We start from the raw sequence: 11191 nt of genomic DNA on the forward strand, positions 1-11191 counted from the left end.
TCTGAAGGGCATAATTGGGAGCAGTAAAGGATAAACTGCCCCATCTATAATTACATGACAATGGAACTCCGTGAAAGGTGAGTTCCTCACAAAATACGAGGTAGGTAGGGAATATTTCAGTTTAAAATGGATTACCCTAGAGAATTAACATTTGTCTTCGGAAGACTTGTGTTCATCCCCTGAAGGGAGTGTAATCAGGAGTGTAATGTAGATCTACTACATACTCCTAGGCTCTGGGATAACAGCAGGAAGAAAGACACGGTTTCTGCTCGCTTGGACCCCACATTCCTGTGGAGGATGACAGGCATCAAACACAAATCCAGCTTAATAAACAAGAAAATATCACGTAGCAGAGAAAATCACAACAGTGTGTTATATTAGAAAATGACTAGAAGGTTGCCAGGCTTAGCCAACAAAAATTCAGGAGACAGAGTTCATTTTGAATTTCAGATGAACTAATTATTATTATTTTAGTATAAATATGTCCCATGCACTATTTGAGACATACATTCACAACACAAACACAACAAAACAACAACAACAAAACCCCACAAATTTATTGAGTATCTGAGATTCAAATTGAGCTCTGTCTTCTGCATTTTATCTGATGACTCTACCTGGAACACTCCTCAAGTTGGGAGGTTGGGAAAGGCCTCTGTGAGAACATGATATTGACAGGTGCCAGAAATAAGCTACAGCACAAGCCCAAAAGCAGAAACAGGTGTGAGTGCCTGGTAGCTAGAGTGTTTGTACAAACCATGTGGTTGAGCAATTGTGACAGTCAGAATTGACCCAGAGAAGCCTTTCCCACGTGTACCAGAGGACTGAGATGGTAGTCCTTCCCTTACCCATGGTTTTGCTTTCTATGGTTTCACCTGCCTGCAGTCAACAGTGGTCTAGCAGATGATTCACCTTCTGACACACAGTCAGAAAAGGTCAATAGTAGCCTAACATGATGTCACAATGCCTTCACCTCCCTTTACCTCATCATGTAGGTGTCTTGTCATCACATGAAGGGTGACTACAGTACAGTAAGATAGAGAAACCACATTCACATCTTCACATAATTTTTATTACAGTGTATTGTTAGAATTGTTCTATTTTATTATTGGTTACTATTGGTAATCTCTTACTATCCCTATTTTATAAATTAGACTTTATCATAAGTATGTATGCATGTATAGGAAAGAACAGGGTATATAAGGTTTCAGGCATCCCCTGGGGGTCTTGGAACATCTCTCCCATCCATAACGGGGAGGCTCCTGTCTATGAGAAATATCTAAGGGAGGCAGGGAGATGCACTGTGGAGGGAAGGAATTAGGCTATGTCCTAGGCAAGGTGTGGAGTTGCCTGTGTGCTATATTAGAAGCACTTACAGTAAAGGGTAGAAAGAGGAGGAGGAGGCTTGAAAGAAATGTGTGAAGCTGAGGTCAGGAAAACTGACTTAGAGATGGAGGCTCTGCAACTATGGGCTCCTTGGTAAGGCTTTAAGATTTTTAATCTATCATCAAGAAAGTCCTACAGGGTATAACTTCAATTTTACTCTTTCCACAATATTATTCCTTTTTAAAATTGTTTCAATTCTTTAAAAATTGGGAGGGGATAAAAAAATAAAACAATAAATAGGGAGGGGATAAAATGGAATATGCAGAGCCAGACAGCAATTTTAGAAAAAGGGAAAAGACAACCATTAAAGAGAAAGCCTGGGTGCTTCGGAGTGGACAAAAATACTGGGTGGGAGCATCCTGAACAGGGTAGGGAGCTTCAGGAACCAGCACAAAATACACAAAACGTATGTGTACACAAAAAAATAAATATATACTTTGTGTGTGTTCATATACATTTACATATATATGTATATGTGTATGTATTTTAAATGGTATATACCACAGATATTCCCCTGAAATTTCCAAGTTTTACTTAATGGCATGTATTGGAGACCTTTCTAAATCAGTATATACAGATCTATTTCACTCTCTTTAACTTCTACATAGTATTCCATCACCCATCATATAGATACACTATCCTTTAAGCGTCTTCCAATGAGTGAGCATTTGAGTCATTACCAGTGTTTTGCCATTAATGCTGTCAAGACCATAGTTCCCAAGCCATGCTGGCTGCTGTAAACATACAATAGTATTATAGAATATTTTTAAATTTTAGGGAAGCACAGCCACATCTGTCAAACACCACACAAACCACTACTACAATACTATTAAATTTGGGTCTAAGTGCTTAATAAACAGAACTGCTGGATATTTCTTTTGACCTAGGGTCACCATGATAAAGTTACTGAGATGCTAAGAGTGCAATGATCCAAGAAGGTCTGAGAATCTCTGTGCTAAGAACATCCTTAAATGTGCCGAGGTGTATACAACATCTCAGGAGGAAGGTCCTAGGAAGTGTCTTGTTGTTTTTGCTAATTAAATTGAAACCATATGAAAAAGAAATACTTTCCATCTATTTTTCTTGAAAACATTTTCCAAACTGATTCTCAATAAATCATCAGCCAGATTTTCATATTTCTGCTAAGCAGTCATATTTGGTACATCTCATTGCAAGCTGGTATATCCCATGTAACTTATTCTTCAGAATTTTATATTTTTAAAGAGCTATGACATTTATATGATTGCAGATATTATCATTTAAAAATACATTTACTTCAGCTACTTTGAGGCAGAAAGAAATGCAGAATTTGTTGCCTCTTAATTTTTGTGTTACAGAAGTCCAAATGAATGATTTACCATTGACTCATAATTTTGTTATGCAACATCTATTTCAATAAAGTTTAGTAATGATGAATATAATTTCAATAGGATTCTGAAATTGCTAGATTTCAAAATAAAATTCCGTTGTTGGTGCTTCACTTCATCTGTTGAGAGACAGACATTCTGGGCATTTCCCAGAAGTTGAAAAAATGCCAGGAGGTTATTGTGAAGAGTTTAAAATAAAAGGTATCAACTCAAGTTCTCTGTCAGACTTTAGATTTTTAACTATATATGCCCAAATATTTTAAAATCAATAGAATGCAATGATTTACCAGATCATTACAGAATATCATTTGCTAGTAAATTTGAGGACAAAGTCTCCCTAAATCAAGTTACAAGATGTTCCTCCAGTGGTTTCAATGGCGAGTTAATTACACATGTTGCACAAGAGTTCTGAGCATTAAAGAGGCCAGTCTATCCTGCTGTGTTTTTAGTATTACCATCAGTCCTGCTGCTGCTTTCTCAAGGACTTTCAGTAAATGCTTGTCAAATGACTAGTTTAGCTGGAATTTAATCATTATTTTAAAATCACTCAGTGTCAATCTTAATGTTTCTATCACTAAACATGAAATAATAATACTTATTACCTATTTCCTGAGATGCTGTATGATCAGGTTAGTATTATAATTTACTGAACATTATGCTTGATAAAATAATTGTGAAAATATTTTATCATAGCATTCCTCTGACTAAAGCAATCCAGAAAGGAAATCTCAGAAGAGTATCTTCCTTTGACAGATTGGAAAACAGATTTTCAAAAATTCTCATCTACTCACGTGACATTTTTTTTTTTTAAATTAGAGTTATGAATAAAACCAAAAGGAATAGAAAGAAAGCTCTAAAAAATAAACAAGATTATTGTGCTGGACTTAGTGACTTTCTGGTTTTAAAACCATCCAAATCCAAAAGAATGAGAGTTAACCATACCTATACCAAGGTGGTGACTATTAAAGTTTCTAGATATATAAAAATGAGTTGCAAACTCAGACCTAGGTGCCCCAAAGATGTAAATAGTCTTTAATCTGGCTACTTAGACACTTTGAGTTTATACGAATTACCTATGAACTCTGTGAACTTATAAGTTACAAGTGAAGTGTCACTGTGCTGTGTCCAAGATATAATCATAATGGGCCTGTCATGTAGACTCCACCCTGAATTTCAAGAGGCTTGCAACAGGCCCGAGATCCTTGTCAAAATGTGACCCAATATCCATGCTCCATATCAAATACAGACAGATAATTACAATTTTGATACTAGTATTTAGTTTAAGAAATATCTTTACAGTGTAAAATATGTAATGGTATAATATGCATCTATAATACACATATATAATATGATATTTAGAGTTGTCAACTTCTATAATGCAGGGAGAAAGGTAGCTTTAAATGGGTTTTTTTGTTACATTACCATTACCTTTCGAGTAATCTAAAATTTTTCATTATAAATTGATTTCATTTGAAAACGTACCATATCGAGTTTTGAAGGTCAGTGCTAATAAGGGACAACGGCTTTTTGACCTAGAACCTGAGATTCAGTTAGTAAAGCAGGGAGTATATTTACCTCTAGGACAAGTTAGGGCAGGAAAAAAAAAAAAAGGTCAGGATTAACTGATCTTGATTTACTTATTTTACTTGCACCATGTAAAATTGTACCAATTTCTCTAAGTCCCTTAACTTTCTTCCCTGGAAGCCATGGAGGAATAACTTTTAATTGGAAAGTGATAAAGCCAACCTACATTTCCTCATTGTTGAGACTTAATAAGCTTGTTTTATTTTTTCATTAATTATTATTATTATTTAAAGATTTTATTTACTTATTCATGAGAGACACAGAGAGAGAGGCACAGATATAGGCAGAGCGGGAAGCAGGCTCCCTGTGGGGAGCCCAATGTGGGACTCGATCCCAGGACCCTGGGATCACGACCTGAGACAAAGGCAGATGCTCAACAACTGAGCCACCCAGGCATCCTTTTATTATTATTTTTTAAAGATTTAATTACTTATTTTAGAGAGAGAGAGAGAGCAGGGGGTGGGAAGGGAGGGATAGACCGAGAAGCAGACTCCCTGTTGAGCATGGAGCCAGAGTCAGGGTGATCCCATGACCCTGAGATCACAACCCAAATTGAAATCAAGAGTAGGAGGCTTAACCTACTGAGCCACCCAGGTGCCACTTATTAAGCATGTTTTGAAGATACTTTATATAATAAAGAAGTCTTTTACTAAAATAAAATTGAAGCTATTTACCTATAAGTTTGTACGTGACATGATTGATTTGCACAAAGATTCTAGAATATTGGCATTTTTTGGTAGTATATATTTTATAATAGTGGCTTTATAATCACTGAGAAGTGGGATGCTTGGGCAAAAGAAAGAATTTTTAAAAAGACAGAATTCAGAAGGCCAGCTAGAAATTAACCTTGTAGTTTGTCAGTTCCTCCTCTTAAGGGAGAAGAGAACAATTCAGCTGCTTCTCTCAAAATCTAGTGGTTTCTTGGAGCTCAGTCAGTTAAGCTCTTGATTTGAGCTTGGGTCATGGTCTTGGGTCAGGGGATGAGCCATAGGGTGAGGCTCCACACTCAGTGCAGAGTCTGCTTGAAATTCCCTCTCCCTCTTCATCTGCCCCTCTCCCAACTCACCCACCTGCTCTCTCTCTGCTCCTATCAATTTTTTGTATTTTTCTTCGATAACCCTTATCGTACTACTAGAGGGATTGTTAACATGTCTGCTTGCCTGATCAAATTCTGCATTGTCTATAGAATTCTGTAGAATTTATTTTACTTGCATTCATTCATCTTTGTATGCCTAACAATGTTACCATTAAATGCTATGAATGAATATATAAAGACAAAATAGAACATATACAAAATCTGAAAAAAAAAAATAGTAAAACCCATTCCTAGAATTTTACTTCTATAATACCTATAATAGAAAACAGCTGCAAAAAAAAATCTAGTTTTAAATTTCAACTTAGATTTTAAAATGTCATTCCCTTCCTCTCTTCTTTCCAATTCTTCCTCTCTTACCTCCCTCCTTCTCCCTTCTCTCTGTCTCGTGTTTACAATTCAGTGAAAGAGCCATTAGGCAGAACCAAGAGGCAGGCAGGCAGTCCAGCAAAGTTGGCTGCATATAGGTGAATTGAGCAAATAATGTATATTGACATAATGAAAGCCAGGTTTCTTACTGTCAGAGGAGGAAAGGGCAAATATGGAGAGAAAGCTACAGATGGTCCCCAACTTACAGTGGTTTAATATAATATTCCAACTTTATGATGGTACAAAAGTAATATCCATTCAGTAGAAACCACACTTCAAATTTTGAATTTGGGTCTTTTCCCAAGCCAGTGATATGCTCTATGATGGCCCCTTGTGATGTTGGACAGCAGCAACTGGAGCCCCCAGTCAGCCCCCTGATTATGAGGGTGAATGACCAATACTCTGTACCCAGACAACCACCCAGTTTGTCACTTTTGGTACAGTAGTCAATAGATTACATGAGATATTCAATACTGTATTATAAAATTGGCTTTATGTTAGGTGATTTTGCCCAAATGTAGGCTAATGGAAGAGTTCTGACCATGTTAAGGGTAGGCTAGGCTAAGTTATGATGTTCAGTAGGTCATGTGTATTCAATGCATTTTCAATTGACGATATTTCAACTTTGGATGGGTTTATTGGTAGGTAACCAGGTTGCAAGCTGGGAAAGACCCCATAATGAGTTCTGTAGTGAGAGGTATTGGAGGTATGGTGTGTACCCATAAATAAATGTGTGTGTATACATATACACATACACACACACATAACTATATATATATATATATATATATGAGAAAGAGAGAGACGGAGAAAAAGGTATGTGTATGTGTATATATATGTGTGTGTGTGTATATATATACATATATATATAAATTTCCTCTTTCCACTAGAGTTGCCTAGAAACAGGAGTATCTCTCCCAGCAATGGGCACACCTCACATGCATAGCAGCCACTCTCCTAAAAGAAGCAAGGTTTCTTGAAATGGCTAATCCCAGGGCTGGTATAAGGAAAAAACAAGATGAGCTTGGATGATCTGACTGTGGCAGAAAATAAGAATGATGGTTACATGTCAAAACCACACAGAATCCAGCCTGAAAAGTCTCCTACTAATCAAATCTGGGGTAATTCGAACATTAAAATAAATAACGATAGTTCCTAATGAGAACTTATTGAATAAAAAAAGAATTCATGGGGGTGCCTGGGTAGCTCAGTCAGTTAAGCATCCAACTCTTGATTTCAGTTCAAGTCATGATCTCAGGTTGTGAGATTGAGCCCAGATTCAGGCTCTACACTGAGCATGGAGTCTGCTTAAGATTTTCTCTCTTTCTCTGGGGTGCCTCGATAGCTCAGTCAATTAAGTGCCTGCCTTGGGCTCAGGTCATGATCTCAGGGTCCCGGGGTGGAGTTCTGCATTGGGCTCCGTGCTCTTTGGGGAGTCTGCTTCTCCCTTTCCCTCTGCCTACCACTCTCCCTGCTTGTATGCTATCTCTCTCTGTGTTAAATAAATAAATAAATAAATAAATCCTTTTTTTTAAGTTCTCTCTCTCCCTCTTCCTCTCCCTCTGCTGCTCCTCCCCACCACCTCCCTCACTCCCTCTCAAAAAAAAAAAAAAGAAAGAAAGAAAGAAAGAAAGAAAGAAAGAAAGAAAGAAAATTCATGAGTCCTCAATGATACAGATAAATAAACAAATGGGGGAAAAAGAAATGCTTCCTTGCAGTTTAATACCAAGTAATGTAGAAGGGATGAAGAAATTAGAAAATGAACATTTCTCAACCAATAGAGTAATAATCAGGTAAGAAATAGCAATAGCTATTAGTAGTAGTAGTAGCTATTATTTAGCAAGGATGCTAAAACTAATCCGTGATTGTAGGCAGAGGAACAGGATTTTACAGTTTCAAAATCTCTCTCCACAAAATAATTGCTAATTCAAAAATCTAAAAAACATCATACCTTTATAGTAGAGAAACCTCAGAGACACCAGCTCACTTAAGTGATCAAAGCTAACATCACCAGTAATGAAAAAATTTGACACCATGTGCCATATGATTAGATGCAAGGAAAAGAGAAAAGTATCACTTCTGTGAGATTTTGTTCAAAAAATGCATGGCCTGGATATAATTCTGAAGAAACATTAAATAAACCCAAACTGAGGAACAACCTCTCAAAAACTGGGCTATAATCTTCAAAAATGATATAGCTGAGAAAGGAAAGGAAAGGAAAGGAAAGGAAAAGGAAAAGGAAAGGAAAGGAAAGGAAAGGAAAGGAAAGGAAAGGAAAGGAAAGGAAAGGAAAGGAAAGGAAAGGAAAGGAAAGGAAAGGAAAGGAAAGGAAAGGAGGAATTATTTCAAAATACATGAGACAACCAGGTATCACAATCGATCCTGGATTGCATCTTGTGTCATAAAGGACATTATTGAGACAACTGGCCAACCTTGCATGAAGTCTCTGGGATAAGGATGCACAGAATTTTTTTTCTTTTCTTTTTTCTTTTTAGTTCAATTCTTGCAACTCTTCTCCAAATTTAAGACTATTCCAAAATTAAAAGTAAAAAAAAAAACAAAAAGCCCCAAAAAACAAAAAGTATTTAAAATGTTCTTCCTTGACCATGACTCCAGTGATTGAATGTCCTAAAAGTTAGGTTCATATAAGAAATATCTGGTACATTTGCAGAACCAAGTTGAAATACCGAACACACGGTAAGTAGTGAGTCACCAATGCTTCACCTGTAAATTACTGGTATTGTTATTATTAGTAGTTAACATTCATTAGCACCCACATTGCTGTACATAATACAGCAAAAGTAATGGCTCCTTCAAAGAGCTGTTCTAAAAAATACAAACTTATCCATAGGCGCATATCCAAATACAATGTCTCTAAAGGGGTGGAGAGCCATGGGTCAGCTCTCACAAAGACAGAACTAGACTCAGGCTTTTCCTCTCCTTTCTGCTTCAGGTTAAAGGAGGTGCAATCCAGGTGTTCACACATTACCAGGTTACTGCTGTGTAGGTTGAAAGGAATGACACAAGGTCATGGCCAATTTAGTATTACACCACACCTGTGAAACCTGAGGCCACCAACATTTCAGCAAGGCTGTGTAATTAAAGTGGTGACACATATTACTTAGAAATATTATTGACTTCCAGGACACAGCAGAAGCCCTCTGTCCACCTAACATTCAATTACAAATGGGGTCAGAGAAAGGCAGCAAAAGGCAGAACCTGGAGGAAACGGTGGTTAGCTGTTTGCTGCTCCTCCTTGGGAATCAGACCTCCCAGAACATTCCTCTCTGCAGCCAGGAAGCAAACTTTTAGTGCTGCCTCTTGAAAAATCTCTTTAATTATCTCATGCTTAATTTATGTCAGAATCTACCCTTCCCTCTCATAACACTGAGTTTTAAATAAACATTTGCTTATTAGTATATAGACCACAGATTGCCATATGCACAATTGGTACAGAAATAAGCAATATCACATTGGAGAGAGTCACAGCTTGTTCACACCTAAAGAATCTCTGAAAACTAAATTGACAGAATGTCAGGGATTACAAGGATCTTCCACACAAACCCTGCTATATCTGGGCCACTTCAGAGGAAATTTTATTGGTAAATTAATAAGAATAAAAATCATAAATTAGTAAGAGGAGGACAAGATTCTAAATAGTTAACATGTCATGGTTATTTTAATCCTTATAACAACTCTAAAAGGGCATATTATTGTTATCTGATTTTATAGTCGATGATATTGTGGCCAGAGAGGTTAACTAACCTATCCAAAGGTACAGAGCTGATAAATAGTAAAACCAGCATTTGGACCCAGTTTGGTTCCAGAATCTAAAGCTCTTAACAATAATATCCTGCCTCTCTCTTAGAGAGCTTTATGGGTTATCACCACCACTATTTTCATTCAACTTTTTCTCTTCTATCAAGACTGAAATTCTAGTATTTCAAATCCAGGGGATTATATCAGTCTCTCTAAGATGAATGGGAATCCAGTTATTATTTGACATATGTTAGCTAGGCTTAAAGGGTATCAAGAATTTTTTTGGGGGGGGGTATCAAGAATTTAAAGTATATTTGAGATGGAATTGAAACTTTAATCCAGTAAATATAAATTGGGGTGCCTGGGTGGCTCAGTTGGTTAAGTGTCCGACTCCTGATTCAGCTCAGGTCATGATCTCAGGGTCATAAGATTGAGCCCCATATTGGGCTCCATGCTCAGTTGTGAGTCTGGTTGAAATTCTCTCTCTCCCTCTGCCTCTGCATCTTCCTTTGCTTGCTCTCTCTCTCAAAATAAATAAAATCTTAAAAAAATAAATAAATGGCAGATAGTAGAATATAGATTAATGAGAACATTAATATTGATTTTATTTTAAGATAAAATGACAAAGCTCTGCTTCTTTATACCCCCCAATCTATGTCCAGACTTGTAAGCATTCATGTAGCCTGATATATAGCAGCCTGATATATAGTGAAATAAGTGATTAAGCACTTAATGTGCCAAAAAACATCCGAAAGTAAAAATATCACAGTACCTGGGAAAAATCAAATTAAAGGTCGTATCTGTGATCCAGGAAACAAATTTCTCTGATCCTTTAAAATACACGTATTTTGATTAGATAATGAAAATTGCAAAGCACTAAATTTAATGTCTTATATCTTTTTAAAAAATTCTCATGCATGTGTGTGTATATACATTATGTTATGTAAAATATTAAATCTGTTTATGTATAAATAGAAGGGATTCCTATTCTAAAATATTGTTAACAATTACATAGACCAGTGTTAAACATCTCAGAAAAAATGTCTCTGAACATCTCAGAAAAAAAACTCTCTCTAAGCAACTCTGATATCAGTGAGCATAAACAACAATAAAAGTTTAGACTTTTTCTTATTATTTAAATTTTAACAAAGTTTTGTCTGCAGCAGCAACAGAATACAAATGCTGCTACATTTAGAGTAAATATAGTGTGAGTAGAATACATCTTGGTAACAGAAAATAATGGCTCTAACTTCTGAAATTTAAGGAGCCTGTGTTCACCCTGTAGCTCCATCTCACTGACCAGGCTCCTTAGCCACCTCAAGCCACTTTGCTCTTCTATGAAACGCATCTACTAAAACTACTTACTTAAGTAAAAGGATTGCATGGCTATTTTTTTTTAAGATTTTATTTATTTATTAGAGACACACAGAGAAAGACACACACACACACACACACAGGCAGAGGGAGAAGCAGGCTCCATGCAGGGAGCCCGATGTGGGACTCTATCCTGGGTCTCCAGGATCATGCCCCAGGCGGAAGGTGGCACCAAACCGCTAAGCAACCAGAGCTGCCCTGCATGGCTATTTTTAAGTTCCAAATCTAGACATAAAAAAAAAAAAAAAAAAAAACAGGA

General features: G+C 36.7%; 1 long non-coding RNA gene across 10 annotated transcripts in view; it reads right to left on the minus strand.

Annotated features, from left to right (window-relative positions):
- Positions 1 to 8022, minus strand: part of LOC144288827 (uncharacterized) — a 369517-nt gene extending 361495 nt beyond the window's left edge. For 3 of the 10 annotated variants that reach the window (XR_013356828.1, XR_013356822.1, XR_013356823.1), the window contains exon 1: positions 849 to 1746. This is a non-coding gene — a long non-coding RNA (uncharacterized LOC144288827). Of the gene's footprint in view, positions 1 to 848; positions 1749 to 7750 lie in introns of those variants that run through there. The other 7 variants (XR_013356831.1, XR_013356821.1, XR_013356826.1 and 4 more) reach the window with 6 other exon arrangements.
- Between the last annotated feature and the right edge of the window lie 3169 nt (positions 8023 to 11191).

The sequence above is a fragment of the Canis aureus genome, chromosome 18, assembly GCF_053574225.1.
Source record: "Canis aureus isolate CA01 chromosome 18, VMU_Caureus_v.1.0, whole genome shotgun sequence".
NCBI lineage: Eukaryota > Metazoa > Chordata > Mammalia > Carnivora > Canidae > Canis > Canis aureus.